Source organism: Aotus nancymaae, unplaced genomic scaffold (assembly GCF_030222135.1).
Source record: "Aotus nancymaae isolate 86718 unplaced genomic scaffold, 86718_ANA_hifiasm-v0.15.2.pri h1tg000006l, whole genome shotgun sequence".
Taxonomy (NCBI): domain Eukaryota; kingdom Metazoa; phylum Chordata; class Mammalia; order Primates; family Aotidae; genus Aotus; species Aotus nancymaae.
Window position 1 is genome coordinate 47,261,700 of NW_026988417.1, and position 26,620 is coordinate 47,288,319.

Sequence of the window (26,620 nt, forward strand, 5' to 3'; positions counted from 1 at the left end):
AAGTGTACAATTGAGTGGCATTAAATACATGCATTGTTTTACAACCAATAAACACCTCTATCTCTTTCCAAAGCATTTTCATCGCCCCAAAAGGAAACCCCATACCCATATTAAGCAGTCACTATTCCCCATGTTGCTGGTAACCATATTGCAAATTTGTGTCTCTGTGGATTTACCTGTTCTAGAAACTTCATATCAATGGCATCATACAATTTGTGATTTTTTTTTTTTAAGGTTCATGCACTTTACAGTATATGTCAGTACTTCGTTTTTATGGCTGAATAATACTCCACTGCATGGATATACCATATTTTGGTTATTCATTCGTCAGCTGATGGGCATTTGGGTTGTTTCTGCATTTTAGCTAATGTAAATAAGGGCTGCTATAAACATTCATGTACAAGGGTTTGTCTGAATACCTTTGTTCAGTTATCTGGAAGTATATACCTAGGGTGGAATATCTGAATCATATGACAATTTCACATTTAACTGAGAAACCACCAAACTGTTTTCCACAGTATGTGCACCACTCTCCATTCCCACAAGCAATGTGTAAGATTCCAATTTTTCATAACTTCACTGACACTATTTATTTGTTTGTCTGTCTGTTTATTTGAGAGGAAGCCTCACTCTGTTGCCCAGGCTAGAGGCCAGTGGCATGATTTTGGCTTACTGCAACTTCCGCCTCCCAGGTTCAAGCAATTATCCTGCCTCAGCCTCCTGAGTAGCTAAGACTACAGGCAGGAGCTATCATGTCCTGCTAATTTTTGCATTTTTAGTAGACACTGGGTTCCACCATGTTGGCCAGGCTGGTCTCAAACTTTTGACCTCAGATGATCCACCCACCTCAGCCTCCAAAAGTGCTGGGATTACAGGTGTGAGCCACCGAGCCCGGCCCTGAATCATTTTCAGTTGTGACAACCAGAACTGAACACAATACCCTAGGTGTAGCATTGGGTACAGGACTATGTACATTGCAGAATAATGTAAGACTAGCATGCTCCCTCTTCTCAACCTCCTCCTTCTATTAGTCTAGACTATGATTCTGTGAAGCACTCTGGTAGTCACACTTTATATCCATATTGAGTTTATTAATTAAAATATTCTAGTTGTTTGTATTCAGTCACATCTCCCTCACCCTTGTGAGCTGGTTTTTTAACCCATGTATGAAACTTGACACCCAGCTCCTCACTAAGTTATCTCCTTAGCCATGGCCCACTATTTCACCCAGAAAGACTATTTCCATTAAGTTAACGCCAGAAAATTCATTTCATCCAGAAATCTGATACACATAGCCTCAACATTTTCATTCACATCATTACAAAAAGTAGACAATGAATTTCCACATGCTACTAGAAGTTTCTCTCCAGTTGTGACCAATTCATTACTCATTAACTTTTAGAGGCATTACTCAACCAATCATATTTCTACCTAACTGTGTGGTCATCCAGCCAACATTATTCAGCTGATACTATCCCCCTTGTCAGAGAGAAACGTTGCAAAATCTCTAGCTGAAATCTATTTACACCGTACCTTCTGCATTCTCCTGACCCATCCTCTAATAATGCTCTCTAAAAACAAGGCTGACCTAACATAACTGTCTTTACTGAGGCCATGTGATACTTTTCTTTTAAAATGTAATCAGAGTCAATGTTTTTAGCACATAAAGCACAATGACCTTAGATTAGGCCATACTAGGCTTCAAAACATACTGAGACTTTTATACGAACATTAAAATATAATTTAAAAAGCAATATATATCACTCAAGGCAACACAAGGAATTAAGGTATCTCATGCATTCTACTTGAGACTATCAAGACAAATGTGTCAATTTACTGCAACTTAAGTTTATAATTTTTTAAAATTCTACAAGTCTTTCCTCAACGTCAAAAAGTCAATTAAAAAAAAAAAAAGCGGCCAGGTTTGCTGGCTTTTGCCTGTAATCCTAGCACTTTGGGAGGCCAAGGCAAGAGAATTGCTTGAGCCCAGGAATTTGAAACCAGCCTGGGCAACACAGGGAGACCTCATCGTTACGAAAAAATGAAAAAAAAACTGGCCTGACATAGTGGCACATGCCTGTAGTCCCAGCTACTCAGGAGGCCAAGGCGGGAAGAATTGCTTAAGCCTGGGAGGTCAAGGCTGCAGTGAGCCAAGATTGTGCCACCACACTCCAACCTAGGGAACAGAGCAAGTTTTTGTCTCAAAAAAAAAAGGTTTTCCCCATGTTTTTCCCAAAACACAATTTAACCAGTAAACTTTTGTTTCTAATACTGTAGATTTTATTAAAACCAATTTCTGTAATTCCTTTAAGAGCACATTCCTCACTCAAATCACTCTCACAAAGCTGTCAGATATTGTTCCAGTCTAAAATGACCTCTATTTTGCCCTTCCTGTGATACCTACTGTCTCTACCACTCTGACACTAAGCCCTCTGAGGTTTGGTATTCATTGCCTGTTAACTGTCCAATAATTTGCTAATTGTCTACAATTGGATCCTTCAGAGAAGCAATTCTTCTCATTCTGTTCTAACTTCACCACAACCAACATAGTGTTTATTAGAGGAAATGCACTCAAATACTTACAGTAATTTATATCAAATATAATAAATCCTATAAAGAATTACAATTGCCAGGAGGAGTAGCTCATGCCTGTGATCCCAGCACTTCGGGAGGTGGAGGTAGGAAGTTTGCTTGAGCTAATCATTAGTTCAAGACCAGTGTGGGCAACATAGTAAGACCCTGTCTCTACAAAAAATTTAAAAAGTAACCAGGTGTGGTGGCACACACCTATAGCCCCAGCTACTTTGGGAGCTGAAGTGGGGAGGACTGATCAAGCACAGGAAGTTGAGGCTGCAGTGAGCCATGACTGCACCCCTGCACTCCAGCCTGGGCTACAGAGTGAGACTTTGTCTCTCAGGTGAAAATCATCTGAAGACATTTAAAGTTGTCTGGTTCATCCGGGTGACTGTAGTATGGAGACTAATAGGGAAACCAGGCTCAAGCAGAGGACACTTCCCAAGACAAGGCAGCTCTGTGCATATTCCAAGGAGTAGAACAGAAAATGAGAGGTGAAGAAAAATGTAGAAGACGGGGAGATGGAGGCAGCAAACCACCATGGCATATGTATACCTATGTAACAATCCTGCAAGATCTAAACATGCACCCCAGAATTTAAAGTATAATAAAAAAGAAAAAGAAACAGGCTTCTAAGGTCTAAGGCTCAAGTGAAAAAATAAAGGACACTTTTTTCTTTGAAAAAGGAAAACTAGACATGTTGTAGTAGACAAGGGTTAAGGTTAGCCGGTTGTGTTAAGAAAGAAAATGTTTATTTAGCTCCCAATATGTATGTCATAGGCACTAAACCAGTTTCCCATTGCTGCTGTAACAAACCACCACAAACATAGTGGCTTAGGACAGCACATATGCATTATCTTATGGTTCTGTAGGTCGGATCCAAAACAGGTCTCACAGTTAAATTCAAGATGTCAGCAGCACTAAGAATCCGTTATCTTGGCTTTAGAAGTTTAGAGGCTGCCCTGCTTCCTTGACTCGGGAACACCCAGCTGATTTTTTTAATTTATTTTTGTAGAGATGAGGGCTTGCTGTGTTGTCCAGGCTGGTCTCAAACTCCTGGGCTCAAGTGATCCTCTCGTCTCGGCCTCCCAAAGTGCTAGAATTCCAGGTGTGAGCCCCTGCATCTGGTCTTGTTGGTTCTGACTCTACTGCTTCTACTTTTCAGGACCCCTGTGATAACATTAGGCCCAGCCAGTAATCCAGGCTAATCCTCCTATCATAAGGTTGGCTGATTAGCAATTTTAATTCCATCTGATGCCTTCATTCCTTTTGCCATGAAACATATCATGCACAGGTTCCAGGAATTAGGTATCTTTGGAGGGCTCCTATTCTGCCTAGCACAAGCACTATGTTATGTGCATCCTTTACATCTTATTTGATACAACTCTAAAGGAAATTTTTTTCCTCATTTTATACATGCAGAATCTAAGGCTACCCATGGTATTTTTGGAGACTTTAAATAACTTGACCTGAAGTACAACAGAACCAGGATTCAGAGACTGCACCCTCCATCAGTCTATTTCTAAACCTCTTTTTTTTTTTGAGACAGAGTCTCGCTCTGTGGGCCAGGCTGGAGTGCAGTAGTGCAATCTCAGCTCACTGCAACCCTCCGCCTCCTGGGTTCAAGTGATTCTTGTGCTTCAACCTCCCAAGTATGGCATGTGTATTTTTAATTTTCACTTTATATACCAATTGTTCTTTGTTATTTAATTCATTTGTACACTGATTTTATAATCCTGTGACCTTGCTAAATTTACTTAATCATTTTTTCTAGATTCTGAAGAATTTCTTTTAGGGTTGTCTACATACACTATTATATAATCTGCAAATAAAGAGTTTTACTTCTTCTTTTCCAATTCAGAGGCCTTATTTTTTTTTTTCTTGCCTTATTACAAGAACCAGAACCTCCAGGTCAACGTTGAATACTTTTAGAATAACCTTGTCTTATTCTTGACCTTGGGGAAAATGTTGTCATTCATCATTAAGTATGATGTTAACTGTAGATTTGTTTGTTTATTTATAGACTCTCGCTCTGTTGCCCAGGCTGGAGTGCAATGGTGCAATTTTGGCTCATTGCAACCTCCACCTCCTGTATTCAAGTGATTCTCATGCCTCAACCTCCAGAGTAGTTGGAATGACAGTCATGCATCACCATGCCAGGTTAATTTTTTTATTTTTAGTAGAGACAGAAGTTTTGCCATGTTGACCAGGCTGGTCTCTAACTCCCGGCCTTAAGGGATCCACCCACCTAGGCTTCCCAAAGTGCTGGAATTACAGGCGTGAGCCACCGCCCCGGCCACCTTCACTACTATTATTGTGTGTGTGTGTGTGTGTGTTAAAGAGGAAATATACAAAAAGCATTTTTTTGCCTTCTACTTCAACCAAAACCACCTTCTCCTTCTGTCTCCTTATATTTGAGGTCTCTGTGCACAATTGTTTGAAGAAAAGTTTTTTACATTTCTACTTTTCACCATGCTATATTCCACGTAGGCTTTGAATGAGAGGAGGCCATATGTTAAGAAGCAAGGGTAAAATTACATAAAAAGGTGACACAGATGTGAATATCCAACATATTTATATAAAATCGTCGGTGCATAATGGCATTATGTCAACAATTGATTATCATCGGTCCCACAAGATTATAATGAAGCTAAAAAATTCCTATAGCCTAGTGACACTGTAGCCATAGTAATGTCAAAGGGCAATGCACTACTCCTGTGTTTGAGGTGATGCTGATGTAAACAAACCTCTGCACTGCCAGTCATATAAAAGTGTACAGTAATATCCTAGGCCCTCAGATTCACTTCACTACTCACTTACTGACTCATCCAGAACAACTTCTAGTCCTGTAAACTCCATTCATAAGTGCCCTATGTAGGTTTTTTAATCTTTTATGCCCTATGTTTACTGTCCTTTTGTTTAGACACAAGAAAGTAAACATAGAAAAGTATCTAAACAAGTAGGTAAACATAGAAATACTTATTTGTTACAATTGCCTACAGTGCTCAGTACAGGAACGCGTTGTACAAAACCGTAGCCTAGGAGCAAGAGATTATATCATACAGCCTAGATGTGTAGCAGGCTGTACCATCTTGGTTTGTGTAAGTACATTTTATGATGTTCACACAACGACAACAATCAGTAAGGACACATTTCTCAGAATGTATCCCCATTGTTAGGTGTAAGTCTACATCTCTGCCCAAAATGATGACAGGAGGTGGGGCCTTTGGGAAGTAATTAGGTCATGAGGTTAGAGCCCTCATGAATAGGATTAGTGCCCACATCAGGAGAGGCAAGAGAGCTAACTAGCTCTTTTTCCACAAACTGAGGATGCACAGAGAAGTCCAAAGTCTGCAACCTGGAGGAAGGTCCTCACCTGTATCCAACCATGCTGGCATGTTGATCTCAGACTTCCAGCTGCCAGAACTATGAGAAATTAATTTCTATTGTTTATGAACCATCCAGTCTATAGTACTTCATTATTGCAGCCGGAACTGATAAAGACATTCCCCAAAGTGTAATATATTGGCTTAGAGATTATGAATATTTGAACATATCTTGACACATATAGCCTACTGTTTTGCAGGATCCCATCAACCATATGTGAATGTATTAATATTGTTCTTTAAAAAAATGATTACTGGGGTAATATGACTGACTTCCAAGTGTCCCTTCTCCTCTAATAATGAACTCTTGCGTTGCTTCTTGGCCCATTCCTAAACACTTGGGTAACAACAAGTTATATTTTTTAACATCCTTAAGGACAGGCTACAGACATAGGATGGAGATCAGGGAGGGGGTATGTGACAGATGGCAGAAGTTTTGGTGTTGAAGTGATTGGCAAATGTCTTTGATTTAATTTATACCGCTAGAGGAGCCATTTTTTTATCTTTCCTGTGTCCTGGGCCCTGTGTCTGAGAATCTGATGAAAACTACAAACCTCTCACTGGAAAAATGCACAAGAACACACACTCAAATTTTTCATACAACTTAGTTTATTGGATTTTAAATTGATCACCATCACAGACCATATGAAACCCGTCTTTGCAAGGATTTTTGCATGTCTCATGTTTAGTTTTGTGCCAAAAGTTGCTCCATCCAGGAATAAAATCCAAAGTATACAATAAAACAAACCAAACTTTAATTATTTTCAACAAAAATGTACCAAAATAACGATGACTTTGGCTATATGACTTCTGGCACAAAAGCATGGTTCTAGGAAAAAACCCAACCGTTTATACTATTCTCCAAAGAACACTAGGAAAAATGCAGGTGTTAAACAGAGACAAAGCTCAGGTCCTAACAGTAAGGAAAGAATTATGTTGACTGAATTTAATTAGTGTTTCCCCAAACAATAACATTTTATATTTGTCCATATTTATAAAAGGAAAGATATGGTTTCAGAAAATGAGAGATTTCAGATAAATTTAAATACCTGGAGGCCAGGCAAGGTGGCTCATGACTATAATTCCAAGCACTTTGAGAGGCAAGAGGATTGCTTAGACCAAGACTTTGAGATCAGGCTAGGCAGCTTAGCAAGACCTTGTCTCTATAAAAAATTAAAAACTTAGCTGAGCATGATGGCATGCACCTGCAGTCCCAGCTACTCGGGAGGCTGGGGCAGAAGAATCACTTGAACCTAGTAGGCAGAGGCTGCAGTGAGCTGAGATTGCGCCATTGTACTCCAGCCCGGGTAACAGAGCAAGACTCTGTCTCAAAAACAAATAAAAAAAAGACCTGTGTTCCTAATACCTAATAATTCAAAATGTATTAAATTCAAACTGGAGTACATGCATCCCTTAAAAGTAAGATGATCAAGGCATTGAGTGAAAAGAAAATACTAGAAGATTATACATATTTGTTATCTTAAAGTTAAAATTTGAACTTTATTAAGGCCATATATGACAAGCTCACAGCTAAGGTCATACTAAACACTGAAAAGCTTAAAGCTTTTCCTCTAAGATCAGCCAAGAAAAGGGTACCCACTTACTACTTCAATTCCACATGATACTAGAAGTCCAAATAGGAAAGGCTGAAGGAAAACTGTTTCTGTTTGTAAATTATATAATCTTATCTATAGGAAACCCTAAAGATTCCACCAAAAACAAACTAACAAACGAATTCAGGCTGGGTGCTGTGGCTCATGCCTGTAATCCCAACGCTTTGGCAGGCTAAGGTGGGCAGCTCACCTGAGGTAAGGAGTTCGAGACCTGCCTAGCCAACATGGCAAAACCCCATCTCTACTAAAAATACAAAAATTAAGCTAGGTACAGTGGCAGGCACCTATAATCCAAGCTACTCAGGAGGCTGAGGCAGGAAAATTGCTTGAACCGGGGAAGCAGAAGTTGCAGTGAGCCGAGATCGCACCACTGAACTCCAACCTGGGCAACAGAGCAAGGCTCTGTCTCAAAAACTAATTAATTAATTAATTAATTAATTCAGTTAAGTTGCAGGATACAAAATCAACATACAAAATTAATTGCAGCCAGGCACAGTGGCTCACACCTATAATCCAAGGACTTTTGGAGGTCAAGGCAGGAGGATCACCTGAATCCAGAGTTCAAGACCAGCCTGTGCAACAAAGTGAGACCTCATCTCTACAAAAATTCAAAAGGTTAGCTGGGTATGGTGGCGTGTGCCTATGGTCCCAGCTACATGGGAGGCTGACATAGGAGAATCACTTGAATCCAGGAGATCAAGGCTCCAGTGAGCCATGATTATGCCACTGTGCTTCAGCCTCAGCAACAGAGACCCTGTTTCCAAAAAAAAAAAAATTAACTGCATTTCTGTATATTATCTGAAAAAGAAAACAATCCTATTTATAACAACATCAAAAAGAATAAAATACTTAGGAATAAATTTAAACAAAGAAGTGATAGGGCTGTACACGGACGAAACTGAAGATGATACAAATACATATAAAAATATCCCATGTTCATGAATTGAAAGAATATTATTTTGTGAAAATGTCCATGCTACCCAAAGCAATTTATAGATTTGGGGCAATCACTATCAAAATTTCAATTGCATTTTTCAAAGAAATAGGAAAAGCAATTCTTCCCACCCCCAACCCCTGAGATAGAGTCTTGCTCTGTTGCCCAGGCTGGAGTGCAGTGGCACCATCTTCGCTCACTGCAACCCCCACCTCCCAGGTTTGAGCAATTCTCCTGCCTCAGCTTCCCGAGCAGCTGGGATTACAGGTGCACACCATTATGCCTGGCTAATTTTTGTATTTTTTAGTAGAGACAGGGTTTCACCATGTTAGCCAGGCTGGTCTTGAACTCCTGGCCTTGTGATTTGCCCACCTCAGCCTTCCAAAGTGCTGGAATTACAGGCATGAGCCACTGCCCAGCCAGGAAAAGCAATTCTAAAATTCATATGGAACCCCAAAGGCCCCAAATAGCTAAAGCAATCTTGACCCAGAACAACAAAACTGGTGGTATCACACTTCCTGATTTTGAACCACATTACAAATCTATAGCAATCAAAGCAGTATGGGACTGGCATAAAAACAGGTACGTATCAATAGAGAGCCCAGAAATAAACCCATAAATATAAAATCAACTACTTTTCTACAAAGGTACCAAAAATGCACAATGGGGAAAGGACAGTCTCCTCAATAATGGTTTGGGGAAACTGGATAGTCACATGCAGAAGAATGAAATTGGATCCTCATGTTACACCATATACAGATATCAAGTCAAAATGGATTAAAGACTTAAACATAAGACCTGAAACCATAAAACTATTAGAAAAAGCATAGGGGGAAAGCTGCATGACACGTCTTGGCAATGGTTTTTTTTTTTTTGGATTTGACACGAAAAGCAAAGGCAACAAAGCAAAAACAAACAAGTGGGACTATGTCAAACTAAGAATTTTCTGCACAACAAAAGAAACAACAAAATGAAAAGACAACCTACAAAATGGGATAAAATATTTACAAAGCACATATCCAAAAGAGGTTAATTTCCAGAATATATAAGGAATTCATACAACTCAACAACAACAGTAAAAAAGCCCAATTTAAAAATGGGAAAGGTACAGAACAGATACTTTTCCAAAGACAGACATACAAACAGGCCAATAGGTATATAAAAAGATGCTCAATATTACTAAATATCAGGGAAATGCAAATCAAAACCACAATGAGGTATCTCATATCCAGAATGGCTAGTATCAAAAAGACAAACTGTAACAACTGTTGGTGAGGATCTGGAGAAAAGGGAATGCTTACATATGTTGGTGGGAATGCAAACTGGTACAGTCAGTTTGGAAAATAGAATGGAGGCTCCTCAAATAATTAAAATATAACTGCCAAATAATCCAGCAATTCCACTACTGGGTATATAGCTAAAGTAAATAATATCATAAGCTCAGAGAGATATTTGTACTCCCATGTTCAATGTGGCGTTATGCACAATAGCCATGAAGTGCCATTGTGAGTTTTGCTTGTGAGGAACTGTGTGTGATGCCTGCAGTCTCTGTTCCCTGAGAAGCTGCAGGGGCTAGTGAGAGTCCACACTCCTGAGACTTTTACCTTTCTTCAAAACACAAATAAAAGAGGTCTGATGATGACAGCTGTTTCCTTAACAGCCAGGCCCCAGGAATCAGTGACTTTTGGGGACATGCCGGTATGCTTCACTAAGTGAAATGGGCCAGACTGATGCCTACTCAGAGACCCTCGTGTAGGGATGGGATGCAGGAGGGCTTTGAGGCTGTTGGCCTTCCGAACATCACCCACTTCCAGCCAGCTCTGATCTCTCAGCTAGAGCAAGGCAAAGAGCCATGGTCCATCCAGCCACAGGAGGCCCTGAGTAGGAGGAGCAGAGAGCAGGGTCACAAGATGCATCTCAAAACCCAGAAGATTTACCTACTCAGCTGAAACAGTATCACATACAATACAATTTAAAAGTCCTCAAAATCATCAGTGCTAGGAGGTCAAAAGAAAGGCTTAATTCTTTTTTACTTTTCTTTTCTTTCTTTTTCTTTTGTCAAGGCATTCATCAATAGCACAAAGGCCTAATTCTTTACCTTTAAATACTAGTTTTCAAAGTAAGGATTTAAATGATGTCAAATGAGTATTTTCTTCTGCAGATTCATGGATTTCCACAGATTTAATGTTTTTCAATTCATTAAAATCATGTAGTTTGATGTTAAAAAACAGATGAATGGATAAATAAATCATAACATATATCTATATAATATAGAGAGAGATAGATAGCTATGCACTATATTAGTCTGTTCTCACACTGCTAGAAGACATACCTGAGATGAGGTAATTTACAGAGAAAAGAGATTTAAGGCTCATGATTCTGTGAGCTGTACAGGTTTCCGCTTCTGGGTAAGCCTTAGGAAACTTACAATCATGGCAGAAGGTGAAGAGGAAGCACACACGGCCTTCACATGGTCAGCAGGAAAGAGACAGGTAAGGGGGATGTACTACATACTTTCAAATGACAACAGTCAGATCTTCTGAGAACTCACTCACTATCACAAGAAGAGCAAAGGGGAAATCCGACCCCATGATCCAATCACCTCCCACCAACTCCCTCCCCCAACATTGGGGATTACAATTCTACATGAGATTTGGGTGGGGACACAGAGCCAAACCCTATCATGCACACACATACAGAACAGAACATCATTAAGCCTTAAAAAAGAAAGACATCCTGCCATTTGCAACTATGTGGATGAACGTGGTATACATCATGCTAAGTGAAATAAACCAAACACAGAATAATGAATACTGCATGATCTCACCAATATGTGAAATCTAAAATTTAAAAAGCCAGACTCAGAGTAACAGAGTAGAATGGTGGCTGCCAGGAACTGGTGAATGGGAGAAAAGGGGAAATATTGGTGAAAGGGCACAAACTTTCAGTTACAAGATGAGTACTTCGGAAAACCTAATGTATAGCATGGGTTTTCTCATCTTGGGTGGTGGGAAGCAGTGTCGTAGTGGTGGCAGCAGCAGAGGCTTCTTGATCCAACTTCCTATTCCTGGACTGCAGCTATGGGTCCATTTTCCCGGGTCTCTAGATTATCCGGAGGCAAGGACAGTAACAGCACAAGCTCTGGATTCCAGCACAGTCCCAGCGGAGACCTCAAAGCTCCCCTTGTGGGTAACCTCTGATTGATTTGGACTCAAACATTGCAGTCCACCCTAAAACCTGTTGCTTGGCCCTTCTAACAATTCAGTAAGCACCTAATATCTTGCATTCAACAGCTTCTAGCTTAAAATGCTCAAGGGGGTTTCTTTCCCTGACACTGAATACTGTAAGTAAAGGTTTCCTAAAGGAAAGGTGGCAGCTGCACACCCTTAGGGGTAGCTTGTGATGTCCTCTTGTTTGTTCCCTTCCAGGATACTAGAACACACTGCAGCTTACAGGTGCCCAGCTAAATAGATTTGCAGATCTCATTTGAATTATGATGGCACTCACAAATGGACAAATGGATTCTTCAAAGATTTTATAAAGAAGATAGATTAGACATAATATTAATAAATCAAAATACAAGCAAGCAGAATGAAAATGGTAGAGCTGGCAATTGCTCTGTTACCAATACCAGTGCTTTATCAAAAATTACAAGGTAAAAAAGTAATTACTTTGTAAAACATAAAACTTTCAGCAGAAAACAGAGGAGAAAATCTTGAGGACCTAGGACTGAGTGAAGAGTCCTGAGACTTGACACAAAAAGTATAATTCAGCCAGGCGTGGTGGCTCACGCCTGTAATCCCAGCACTTTGGGAGGCAGAGGCGGGTAGATCATGAGGTCAAGAGTTCGAGACCAGCCTGACCAACATGGTGAAACCCCGTCTCTACTAAAAATACAAAAATTAGCCAAGTGCGGTGATGGGCACCTGTAATCCCAGCTACCCAGGAGGCTGAGGCAGGAGAATAGCTTGAACCCAGGAGGCAGAGGTTGCAGTGAACCAAGTTCACACCATTGCACTCCAGCCTGGGTGGCGAAGCGAGACTCCATCTCAGAAGAAAAAAAAAAAAGTACAATTCATTTTGGGCACAGTGGCTCACACCTGTAATCCCAACACTTTGGGAGGCTGATGCAGGAAGACTGCTTGAGGCCAGGAGTTCGAGACCAGCCTGGACAACACAGCAAGACCCCATCTTTACCAAAAAAAAAAAAAAATTAGCTGGGCCTGGTGGTGGTGAAGGCCTGTAATCTCAGCTACTCTGGAGGCTAGGGTGCGAGGATCACTTGACAGGAGGTAGAGGCTACAGTGAACTATGATTGTACCACTGCACTCCAGCCTGAGAAACAGAGTGAGACCCTCTCCCAAAAAAAATAAATAAATAACAACTAGACTATATGAAAATGCAAAAGTTTTGCTCTGTGAAAGATCCTCTTAAGAGGATGAAAAGACAAGCTTCAGATGCGGAAAAATGTTTACATACTACATAACTGGCAAAGAACATCTATCTAGAATATATAAAGAATCCTAAAAACTCTACAACAAAAAACAATCCCATCTGCTCCTTAGGGAAACAGTTAATTTAGGGAAAGACATATTAAAACCACAACATTATCACTATAATACTATTAGAACAGTTAAAATATGAAATAATAATAATACAAAATTTTGGAGAGGATATAGAGAAACTTTCATATGGATGAAATGGAACTTTCCATATACTGCTCATAAAAATATAGTCTCTTTGAAAAATAGTCTGGCAGTTTCTTATAAAACTAAACATACACATACAATATGACTCCGCAATTGCACTCTTGGTCATTTATACCAGAGAAATGAAAACTTAAAAACTGTACATAAATATTCCCAGCAGCTTTTTAATTAACAGCCAAAACCTGGAAATAGCTCTTATGTTCTTCAACAGGTGAAGAGTTAAAGTACGTACTGTGCTACATCCATACAATAAATACTTCTCAGCAATAAGAAGAAATGAGCTATTGTGTGAGACAGCTTGGATGGTTTTCTAGGACTTTATACTGAGTGAAAAAGTCAATCGCAAAAGGTTACATACAGTACGATTCCATTTATGTGACATTCTCAAAATGACAGAGTAAAATGAGAATTAGTGGCTGCCAGTAAATGGGGATAAGGAGGTAGGAGCAAACCTTGAGCTTCATGAGGGAGTTTCCTGGCAGTGGTGGGACAGTTCTGTATCTTGACTGTGGTGGTGGTAGTTATACAAACCTACCTGTACATACACATATAACAGCATCTACAAAAATTTTATCAAATGGCACAGAACTGGACACACACACATACACATAAATGAGCGCATTAAAAAACATGAAATCTGAATATGGCTAATTAACAATATTGTATCAGTTTCCTAGTTTAAGGTTATTAATATGTTATCTTACATAAGATGTTATAACTGGGGAAAACTGAATGAAAGTGACACAGGACTCCCTGTAGTATTCCCGCAACTTCCCATGAGTCTATAAATACTTCAAAATTAAAAAGAAAAAAAAATTTAAAGTGCTGACATTCAATCACATTTTTCTTATTTACTAATATTTTAAATGGGGTCAAAAACATGCAACTACTACATTTAAATTATTTGAAAATGTTTTTCATCCTTATCACATTTTTTGTTAATGTCTTATTCTGAACATAATTTATAGAATATGGTTTATAATAAATAAGTATACACATATTGGGAATGAATACTCAATTTTTTATACTGCTGAAATAAGTTTTGCAGACCTCTGTTACAGAGGCTACAAAATTCCAAGGTACCATCCAACCCTTAAATTTTTTACTTGGGGAAGAATGTTAGAACAGGAAAAATGTTAGAACAGGAAAAATACTAAGCTAAGAATCACAGGAAAAATTCTTTTTTTTTTTTTAGTTTTTTGTCATTTCCTTTCAAATCTACACCTGCAGAAAAAGAACAATTCTAAACAAGTCACAATCTCATTCTCGACTATAAAAATGCAGAAATTCTACTGTATAATTCCTAAAGACATTCTAGCTCCAAAAACATTAACTCTAAGACAGGAAAAAGTGAAACAATGAAAAACATGCATGACAAATTCTAACTAGTATTTATTGAAAGTACATTAATGGTTCAGTAGTGTCAAGAATATTACATACAAGACATGGTCTAAATTGTATCAACACAAATACAGAAAAAGGCATCTGCCAAGGTAGTTTTACCTCAACAAAACAGATTAAAATCCAGTTTAAATAAAAACATTTAGATAACAGACACATCTGGCTATTTTACATGCAATCTCATAGTGCTTTAAGGCCTTTAATTTCTGCTCTTTGAATTATATTGTAACAAACGATAAACATACCAGTACATCCAAGTTTCCTGATATACATGCTTAGGGTTATGATGGTTCTTACTAGACTAGCAAGTCATTCAAAAAGGAAAAAGAGTTCTTCTCCATCCACTTGAGTTAGACTTAAGACAATTTTTAGAGGTTCCTTATTCATGAGAAGTTAAACATCCACAAGGTAGTATCTACCATCCTGTTATACCACCCTTGGCTATCCAGAAGCATCACTTAGCCAAAACAGAGTCCAAAACCAGAAAAAAAAGCTCAAGTCCTCTAAGCAGTAAAAACCAACATAACAAGCCCTAGCACTAAAGTTCCTTGTACAGGAAGTCTTCTGGTTTCTCACCCAGAAGAACGTTCTGTCATTTTTATCCACCATTCAGCAAATACTGTGTTGGGTTCTGTTCCCATAGCACACTGAAAACATCGAATTAGAAAGAGGAGACTACTATGGGCAGGTATAACAAGAGCAAACAAAGAGATAACAGTTAACAGTAAAGCAAGAAGCAAATCAACCCCCAAAACCAGACATGCTTTAAAAAGAAATGGTTTCACCAATACAAAAAACAAAATATGATAGTCTGTACATTGCTGGCTGAGGACACTAATGGCTGAAGTTCCTTTTGCAAATAAATTAGTGTGAGTTCACTGTTATCCCAGACACACAAATGTAACTGAATCTCTTAGCTACTTGCTAAGTAAGGTGATAAGTATTAATATTTCATATGTACCATCTTTTAAGGTAAAAGGATGCAGGTTATATTTTGAGAATTTTCTGTAATTGCTTTCATTAACTGTACTTTTACAGGCTTCTGATCATTTAGTTGTCTTTTTAAGATTAGTTCTAATGGCAATTTTTGATAGTCACTTGAGCCTCACCCATAGAGGCAACAGTAAGCCATGACTGCACCACTGCACTCCAGCCTGGGCAACAGATCAAGACTCTGTATCAAGCAATCAATCAATCAATAAACTTGGATCTACACACATCAAGGGATGATGTACTTGAATCTACTCATAGTATTTATACACACTGAAAGGGATCAAGTTACACAGGAATATACATTTATCAAAATGTCATTCACCAAACTAATATTTTTTAATCAGTATTATAGATGGCATAACCCATCTTAAGTTTTTAAATGGAAAAATAAAATTAAAATTAAAAAGTATTTATTATTATTTATGGATAAAAAGCCAAAACCCATCGGTATGCTGTATCCAGACCCATCTCACATGCAACGATACAGAAAGACTCAAAACAAAGGGACAGAGGAAGATTTACCAATCAAACGGAGAGCAAAAATAAATAAATAAATAAAAAGCAGGAGTTGCAATTCTTGCCTCTGATAAAATAGACTTTAAAGCAACAAAGATCAAAAGAGGCAAAGAATGACATTACATAATGGTAAAAGGATCAATGCAACAAGAAGAGCTAACGATCCTAAATATACACGCACCCAATACAGGAGCACCTAGATACATAAGACAAGTTCTTAATGACTTATAAAGAGACTTAGCCTCCCACACAATAATAGTGGGAAAGCATCACATTGTCAATATTAGATTGATCAACGAGACAGAAAATTAACAAGGATATCCAGGACTTGAACTCAGACCCGGAACAAGTAAACTTAATAAACATTTATAGAACTCTCCACTTCAAATAAACAAAACATACATTCTTATCAGTACCATACCACACCTATTCCAAAAGTGACTACATAATTGGAAGTAAATCAGTCCTCAATAATTGCATAGCATTTCATAGGTTTAAATGAAATATTGGTTGGCTGCTTGTTTGTTATTTTCTTCCCTTATTCCTTCCTGTCTCTATTGTTAAGCACAATTATTGGGATAAAAGAGGCTATTGTTAAGCACAATTATTGGGATAAAAGAGGTTTTCAATTCCCATTTTTAGACTGCATTCTAGCCTGGGCAATAAAGCAATACTCCCGTTCTCTCTCCCTCTTTCTTTTCCTTTTTCTTCCTCTCCTTCATTTTTTTTCTTTCTTTCTTTCCAAAAAAAAAAAATGTATCTTTCCAGCATTCTTTCTTTTTTTTTTTTTTTTTGAGACGAAGTCTTGCTCTGTTGCCCAGACTGGAGTGCAGCAGCGGGATCTTGGCCACTGCAAACTCCACCTCTCGGCATTCTTTACTATTGAACTAAATTAAACCACATTTGAAGCTTATCCTGAAATGAAGAGACCTATAAAAAAAGAAAAAGAAAAAAAAAGAGCAATACAAGGAATTCTGAGAAGTTGAAATATTACACTGAAATCCGTTCAGGCAACAAAGAACATGTGAATATTTTATATCCTAAAAAGCAAGGCTGCACTGCACTAAGTAAACAGACTAATGTTCCTTTTTCATCAACTTTCAGATACTCTTAACAACAACACTTTAACCTCTCTCAAGTACGGACACTGAAACAGCAGTATATCTTACAACTGCTGTCATCCAACAGCAGGATGTAGTTGTTGAAAACGTTCGGTTGATCCCTCCTGGAAAGATCAAGAAAACACCAGGATCAAAGTGTCTTAGGTTTGATCAAAAATACTCATTCAAAATAATCTATAAAAGACAAAGAAATGATCAGAAGCCTGTAAAAGTACAATCAATGGAGACAACTACAGAAAATTCTCAAAATGTAAACTGCATCTTCTGACCTTAAAAGATTGTACATATAAATTACTCATCACACTACTTAGCAAGTAGCTATTATTATAAGACAGAAGATGAAGACTAGTAGAGCTGATGGAAATATCTGTGATCATAATGATCAGTCAATCAATAAGCACTTATTAAGGGTCTACCAGGTCACTAGCAATATGCAAGAGTAATACAAATCCATCATGATCAATCTAAGAAGCACTATTTTTGAACCAGTATAAGGGGCAAATGTCACATCACATTCATCAATGATTAGAACTAAGAACTTTTAACTTCTTTTAAAGTACTGCCCTTTGAGTCCAATCAGCAGAACTTGAAACATAAATTGTTTACTTCAAGAGAGTTATCAAATGATTATGTTAGTATAAGGAAGTGTTAGCAGAATGAGTCTAATGATTTTCATAGGGGAAAAACAAAATCTTTTTTTCCTACTATTCTCCAGGCTTAGGTAGACTCATGATGGGTTAAATTTTCTCTTCTAACCTTTCTACAGCCGGCCGTGGCGCGTGCCTGTAGTCCCAGCTACTTGGGAGGCTGAGGTGGGAGGATCGCTTGAGCCCAGGAGTTCTGGGCTGTAGTGCGCTATGCTGATCGGTGTCTGCACTAAGTTCAGCATCAATATGGTGACCTCCCGGGAGCGGGGGCCACCAGGTTGCCTAAGGAGGGGTGAACCGGCCCAGGTCGGAAACGGAGCAGGTCAAAACTCCCGTGCTGATCAGTAGTGGGATCGCGCCTGTGAATAGCCACTGCACTCCAGCCTGGGCAACATAGCAAAACTCCTTCCTAAAAAAAATTAAAAAACAAAACAAAACAAAAAAAAACCTTTCTACAGTGGCTCATACCTGTAATCCCAGCACTTTGGGAGGCCGAGGCAGGCAGTTTGCTTCAGTCTAGAAGTTCAAGATCAGCTTATGCAACATAGCTCTCTACAAAAAATAGCTGGGTGTGGTGGCACATGCCTGTGGTCTCAGCTACTCAGGGGGCTGAGGCGAGGGCATCATTTGAGCCCGGCCGGTGGAGGCTACAGTGAGCCATGACTGCACCACTGTACTTTAGCCTGGGAAACAGAGTGAGACTCTGTCGCAAATAAATACATAAATACCTTTCTAAACTTGGAGTTACACACATCAAGGAATTAGGTACTTGAATCTATTCACAGTACTTACTGTACACATTGAGAGGGATCAAGTTACACAGGAATGTACATTTATTAAAATGTTACTTTTTATTTATCTAGAATATCCAGAATAGGCAGATATAAACAAAGAATATAAATCAGTGGTTGCCTAGGGCTGGGGATGGGATGAAAAGTTCTAAAAGTAATTGAGGTGATGGTACACAACTCTGAAATACACTAAAAACCATTGAATTGTACATTTTTAATAGGTAAATTATATGGCATATGAATTATATTTCAAAAAAGCTGTTACTTTAACATTGTAACTCATCACAAAACTTAACAAATCAAAACTGCTGCATTAAGGCCAAACAGGACCTACTACCCCTCTCAAATATCCCTAGCCCAGCTGACCCCATCACTGACAGTGTTACATGGTCTCTTTCTTAACACTCCAATCTTTCCCCACAAATATAAAGATTGAATGGGGAGAAGAGAGTAGTACAGGGGGCACATTTTGTATAAGTTAAAAATATTTCACACTAAATTTTAATACAAATGATTTTTTTTTTTTTTTTTTTTGAGATGGAGTCTTGCTTCGTCACCCAGGCTGGAATGCAGTGGTGTGATCTCAGTTCACTGCAACCTCCACCTCCTGGGTTCAAGCAATTTTCCTGCCTCAGACTCTTGAGTAGTTGGGACTACAGACATGCACCACCACACCCATCTAATTTTTAGTATTTTTAGTAGAGATGGGGTTTTATTATGTTGGCCATGCTGGTCTCAAACTCCTGACCTCAAGTGATCTGCCTACCTTGGTCTCCCAAAGTTCTGGGATTACAGGCGTGAGCCACAGCATCCAGTCAATGATTTTTCAAAATAATATGTTCATAACAAAAAGCACAAATCCTGGTAAAGATATCTATTTATTATAGCATTTTGAGCTTAAAAGAATGTATTACTACTACATCAGCAAAATATGAGTTATTTGCTAGAATACCAATGTAGTCTCATAATGATATTCTTTGAAATGCATGATTCCTGTAAATTATGTATAAGAAAAGACACAACTACATTTGCAAAATTTCAGAAATGCTTTGCTCCACAGGAACAGCAGTGTTTGCAATCCCAAAGAACAATTCTAGGCTCACAAGTTTAATTCAACAGGCTCCATGGACCTTAACCCATCTCCGGTGGAAGACCAGTTTTGTTTGCTAGGCTGTTTTGGAAGAGGCTATGCAGAACAATAAACAAATGAGTGAATAATAAGTTCACCAAAGGATGCACTTCATTTAAGCTACCTTTAACCCACACGTTCCACGCTGCACTTGTGTAATTAAGGCTTCTGCTCAGAGGAGCTCATGACTTGTGACACAGACAAACTTAATCTTACCCTCAATGCCTAGCATGTTACACACTATAGGTGCAGTTTTCAAAAATCTGCTAAATGAATGAAGATTTTTTTTTCAGCTGATTAGGCCCCCTGGCTGCTTACAGCTGGGTTTTCTATTTAGGATCCTTTGGAAAGCCTTTCTGCCCTCTGGGGTAGCTTAAAGACGCACATGGAACAACAGACTCTTCTCACCTACTTCACCAGCCTAAACTGTAGCCACCTATTTACAATTAGCAACCTAATGTTTGAGTGATTCCACCATGAACAAATCTACATTTCTCCTTGGGCTACTATAAAGAGTGCCTGCTGGGAGTCTCAAAGAAATTTTTAATGCTGTCTCTCTTGAGAAGAAGAATCAAGAAATGAGAAGAAATTAAAGTGTGTACTCCAAAACTATTCTGGGGAAAAGGCAGGTAAACTGTTCAGGCACACAGGTTTTGATCAATTTTTGCAAAGATTATGAAGTCTACATTTTGAACACAAACATACTGGTGACAGCCTTGTATCCTAAGGTAAAAGGAACCAGAATTACTGAGTCTGGAGAAATTATTTTTAAAAATAAGTATATATAAAAAAAATAAGTATATAATAAAATGATTAGCTTTCTCTACTCCCAATAAACATAATTTACTAACTAAAATTTGCATGAGAAACAGTTTAAGACAGTCCTATACAGAGGTAAAAGGAGGAAAAAAGGAAAACTGAAAGAATAAACAAACCATTAACAATGTTACAGTGTGATAAGTGCAGTGTTATTTATGGAACACTTTATGTTTCTTTTTTTCTTTTTTTAATATAGTTGGAGTCTCCCTACGTTGCCCAGACTGTTCTTGAACTCCTGTGCTCAGCCATCTTTCTGCCTCAGGTTCACAAAGTGCTGGGATTACAGGCATAAGCCACCATGTCTGGCCACTTTTAATACTGAAATTATGCATTTATTTCATATTAATATTTTACCATGAGCATGTGAAACTTAGATAAGAAAAAACTTTTTTTCCTTTAAACACACATACACACATTCCCCAAATAAAAATAATTTAAACTTTACAGTGATTTTCTAGAATACTGGTGGGCTATTAAAACTGCCCAGGTACTTCAAGCAACAGTAAAAATGAAAGGGTTCTAACTTCTGTTAATAGTTTTTACCAAACTCCACAATCTAATAAAATACATACATGCATAGCCATACTGTAAGTCAGAATATGGCTTGTAGTGTAAGAGGATTTTACAGGAGCCAAAGCACACAACAATCACTTGTGATTAGGAGAACAGAGGAAGATCTTGCAAACAAGGTGATATCAGAGCTGGGCCAGCTGGATGATTCCTGTCACTATGTGACAATAGTTGAAAGTCAGAGCACATACTCTGTCCCCTCAAAATATTTTATACATAAAAATAGCTCTAATAGAGAACATACACCCCATCTACCCACAAAACTACTTTATTAAAAAATTTATTTAAACATATATTCTAAAATTTGCTAAAGCCTTGAAAACTTCTCCACTTCTATCATTTCAATTACATGAATCCTGTGTCACTATTTCTTTGTCCTTGTTACTGCACTGACATGCCCACTGCCTTTTTCCTAAGAATTTTACACCTTCTCATTAAACTGTATACATCTGATTTGCTGGCTCTGGGTCTAATTTAAAAAAAAAAAAACTATACATTTGAGAACAAGACTGTCATCCATTTCTACTTTATCTCCATAAATACTGTCATCAGTTTCTACTTTACATAATACCCTTTAAATAAATGTATACTCAACAGATGTTATTGACAGATAAAACCTAGTTCTGAATAATTGTGACAATGTGTTCACCATCACTAAAGATGTCTGTGGAACAGATATTATAAATAATTAAATCACATTTTTGTACACAGAACAAAGAACCTATAGACTGACATATCTTCTCCAACGATAAGCCAATTACTGGTCTTTAGTATAAAATGTTCAGAAAGGTGTTTATTTTTTTAAAAAATTAAATAACTCAAGCGACCTTTACAGGACATTATCTTTTTCTGTCACAAAGACCTAAAATAACACATTTATTGGGTACTAAAAAGGTCCTAGGTGATACAGTGAATCTGCACAGAAATGGAGGACAGTCCTAGCTTCCAAAGATCTCAAGAAACAGTTCAAACTCAAGAAATGTGTGCATATAAAACAATGTGTTTAAAACAATGTAGAAAGCACACAAGAGGAAAAAAAAAAAAGTCTTTTCCAGGAAATATGGTCTAGATATTTCAAAGATAATTATTTCTGAATGTTTTCTTTATATGTGCTTTTAAAAGTTGAGAAATTCTTTCCTTTATTGTTTAAATAAGTTGGTAAGTAAACAAAGACAAACATTTAAAAACTTGGTTTAACCGTCTACTTTTTATTATGAGACGGGAAGGAAGATGAGGCCTAGATACTTGCCTGACATCCTTATCACAGAAGTGGATCAAAGAAAAAATAGAAAAGAAGAAATATTAGGTGAAACAATGCCAGATACCATCAAGATGACTACAAACGGCCAAGCAGCGTAGCTCAGCCTGAACCCCAACACTTTGAGAGGCCAAAGCAGAAGGATCGCTTGAGGCCCGGAGCTGGAGACCAGCCATCCACATAAAAAATAAAGTGAGACAACCATCTCTACCAAAAAAAAAAAAAAATTAGCTGGGCACAGTAGTGCCCACCTGTATTCCCGGCTACTCCAGAGGCTGAGGTGATCACTCGAGCCCAAAGAATATGATTTTGAGTGTCTTCATTTTCTAAATTCTGTGGGAAGAATAGATTTGTGTTTCAAACATTATCTGATATTGGGTTTCAATTTCCCAAGTAGTTTCTCTATTGTTACTGCTGAGCCTGTGAATTTACAACGTTCCACATCACTAGGGAGTTACTGGACAGTAAGTTAATCGATGAATACTTTAAAAAGTTGTATTGCTTTAATTAAAAAAAAAAAACTGGGTCATATGTTTCAACAAAATTCCCTTTTAGAGAACTGATTTTATAAAATAATTCAGAGTGGAATAAAAGACAGGATGGAATGCTATTTTTGATAATGAGTAGCAAAAAAAGACCACAGAATAACACACCCACTGCTACTTTGTTTATACGGTTGTAACTTGCACATGCAAGTACTCTACAAAGTATTGCACAAGAAGAAACTGTCAAAAATGAATGCTTATGAAAACATTCTTCACTAAGGCCTCTGACAAGGAATGTACTATCTCTAACTGTGATTCCTCAGCAAGTATTGACAGGTTAAGCAGAGTGATAATGCTCAAGATGAAAAGACCTATTATACCAGTTTTATCAATAGTAAAAGCTGTTGGTACTAATTATAATGCCTATAAATTCAGTAGCAAACTCAACTTTACAGGCGCTATCTCCTAGGCAGCACGGCATTTTATATAACCAACTTTATTTCCATCAAAACCCTTTTTTCCCCATAATCTGATGGACCCTGGCAACCTGTTTTGCTGTCTTTTTTCCCCTACCCTTCCAAAAGAATCCCAGCCAGTGAGTCGAGATAATATTTTCCGCAGTTCAAAGGTAAGGGCAGCTCCACTAAGAACTCTTGCCCCTCACCAGCACACACCCTAACCCTTGTTTTTCTTTTCAAATCTTGATCTAGGAAAGGTTAATGCTCCTATATCATTGCAAATCCACAAAAAGAAATGAGATTTCAGGCAGCGAGGTACGAAACTAGGATGGCAGGAAAGACCAGCAGCAATCAAGAACCATTTCGCCCTAGAAACCACCCTCTCCAGAACGCAGGAAACCAGGCTATGCCCAAAGAACCTGCCGCCGGGAAGCAACAACTTCCATCAAACGGCAAAGAAAAGTTGCAAGGAGAGCTCAGCGCCCAGGCAGCCTGCCCGGTGCCGAGGCTGAGAGCAGCAGGCACTCTGCAGGCCGAGTCGGCTCGCGGGCGGTGGCCGCGGCGTCCCCAGGGCTGGCCTCGGCTCCGGAAGGCTCCGGGTACCGGGGTGCGCCGCCGGCCCAGGGCGGCGCGGGCACAGCGCCCGCACCCCTCCCCACGGCCGCGAGCGGTGGGCGGAGAGACCAGAGCAAGGAAAAGGCGGACAATGCCGGGCCAGGCTGGCGCGCTCCGTCGGTCCCCGCCAACCCTGCCCGCCAGGGCCCGCCAGCCGCCGCGTTCAGTGTGCTCCTCAGCTCTCCCTCCCCAGCCGGGACGGCGGAGCCGTGGCCGCTGGTCATCCTCCTCCTCCTCCGCCGCCGCCGCCTGCCTTCCCGCGGGGCGGCTCCCGCGAGTTGGTGGCGAAGCGGCGCGCGAGCGGAGCGCGGCGCGCGAGAAGGCGGCGCGCGAGGGAGCGCCGGGCGCGCGCGAGGGGAGCCAGGCTTTGGAGGGGAAGGGGACGCGCGGGAGAGCCGGGCGCGCGGCGCTCCCCGCGGACCCGACGCAGCTCAGGCGGGTTTTCGGTTAAGGCTGGGGTTGCGCCGCGGTTTGGTGTCCGTTACGAGCGTCGGCCCGGGCGGCGCCGCTTGCCAGCCATCCCGGCCCGCCTCCCCTCGGCGCCCACCAGGAAGGGCAGCGGGCGAGGGCCGGCGACCTCGTCTCCCGCCCGGGCTGCGCTGCCGGCGACGGGCATCCAGGCGCCTGCCCTGGAGCTGGAAGAGAAAGTAAAATGAAGCGCCTTTCCCCAGGCAACACTTACCCGTCCCCAGTCCAAGTGCAGCTGCCTCGCTCCTCCAGCGCCGCCGGTCCCCGCCCTCGGGCCCCTGACTCCGTTCTCTTGACAATGGCGCGTCCCCTTTAAGGAATAATCCGATCGGAACCGATCTGTGGTTAAACCTCCCTCCGACTCTGATTTTAACCGGATTTCTCTCTCGCTCTCTCCCAGAGCCCGACGGGCGCCCGGCGGTGCTGCGAGCTCTGCCCACCCCCTTCCCTGCCCCGCCCACCCCTTGGCCTTCATAATTGGTGACAAACACTACAACAGGAACAGCGGCCCTCGCCCTCCACTGGACAGGCCAGCCGCCACTCAAAGTTGCTCCCACCTTCTCCCCGCCCCTTTTTCCGGGTTGGTCCTCCCGCTAATCATTCTCTGTCCTCGCCTCTAACGTCGCTTTGGAGAATTGGCAGTCAAGCCTCACCCTCCCGCCTCCGGAAAGCGAACTTTATTTTTATTGGTGAAAGGACATCTTCCTGTATACCTGATTGGGCAAGGAAGGAACTAGTCTGCACGCCCCCTACCATTATTACTCTCCCTTTACGGGCTTGGGAAACACAGCCGCAAAGTCCTTGCTTTGCTTTCTAGGAGCGCATTTCCCTTTAAATGTTGTTGGGGGTCGAGGACAAACTCATATCCTATATTTTAGAAAGCTGGAAAGGGACAATAGAAAAATTCAAAATTTTCTCCCGATGAGTAATGCATCCAGAGCTGGCGCTCGGATCCTGCGGAACCTTATCCTATGGTCCGGTGAATGGAATGGTTAGAATTGAGTTAGAATATCTGAAAGTCCACTGCTAATTCTTCCTGAGATTTACTCAACAAGTTTCATCCACTGTCCGCTCTACTCATACCATTGATTGCACTGGCATTTTGCCATCCGAAAGAGCTTTAATCAAGGTATCTGAAAAGCTGGAGATTTCCTTGCTTGTCTAGTAATTGTTCATTTAGAAAAGCATTTAAATTATTTCCATTACGAGTTCCGTTTAAGTCACGTCCTCTGTGACGTTCTGGCGTTTGCATGAGACCTGTTATTTTTTGAGAAAATTAAGTAGACGGTACCCTTATGTCATCCTCAAAGTGTAGGACTTCTTTCCCCACACCCCAGGTCAGTTGAACCCAAGTGGGTACCATAAGGCTGATTCTTGAACGACTGAGGTGCCTCTCAGGAGAAAACGCATCTCTCTAAGGGAAAGACGGAGTCTGATACCAGAAGCTTGACCCTGGAGCAGAACCTCACTCACTGAAAAAAGAAGAAATTACGGGAAAGCCTAGTGTGGGGTCTGCATTAGAATTTCCCCAGTTTCCCAGGGAATCTGTGAGAACCAAAAGGTTTGTTGCCACTAAAATCGATCACAGGTGCAGCTTCGGTACCTATCTAAGAATGTTAGGGGAAAATGGTTATGTGTTCTCTCCCTCTTTGCCAATGAACTTTGGAAGACTGTACCCCAGGGTACATTTGCAGTGATACCCCCAGCAGAATCTAATGGTGCCAAGGAAGTGTCAGTGCTCAGCAGTACCCTAGAAAAAGGGCTTAATGACAGAAGGGTAAGTAAACATCAGTAGTTGGCAATCCACAGGACTTTTCCCCAAGTTCAGGTGAAAAATTTCATGAGGCTACCCAGAAATAAGGAAGAGCAGGAGACAAAAGTGAACGTTGTGGGAAGGTGTCACTACTTGGGGCAAGAGACAATGAACTATCTAGGTTGCATTTATATGGCCTTCACAGATACATACGTTCTCCCTATTAAGTCCCTATAACAAAACCCCTATGCTCAGCCTATTCTGATTTTACTGTATATTAAAACTGCAGTCAAGCCAAACTGATACTTCTGGTTTACTCATTTACTACTCTCAAACTTTGAGACTGCTTCTGGGTTCTAATATTCTATATTAGACTATAA

At 40.0% G+C, this 26,620-nt stretch overlaps 1 protein-coding gene across 2 annotated transcripts in view; it reads right to left on the reverse strand.

The window, feature by feature from the left end:
• FRYL (FRY like transcription coactivator) overlaps positions 1-24,916 on the reverse strand; it is a 272,384-nt gene extending 247,468 nt beyond the window's left edge. For both annotated transcript variants that reach the window (XM_012441093.3, XM_064366949.1), the window contains exon 1: positions 24,702-24,916. The gene's annotated coding sequence lies outside the window, so the exon portion shown is untranslated. The remainder of the gene's footprint in view (positions 1-24,701) is intronic.
• Positions 24,917-26,620: the final 1,704 nt, after the last annotated feature.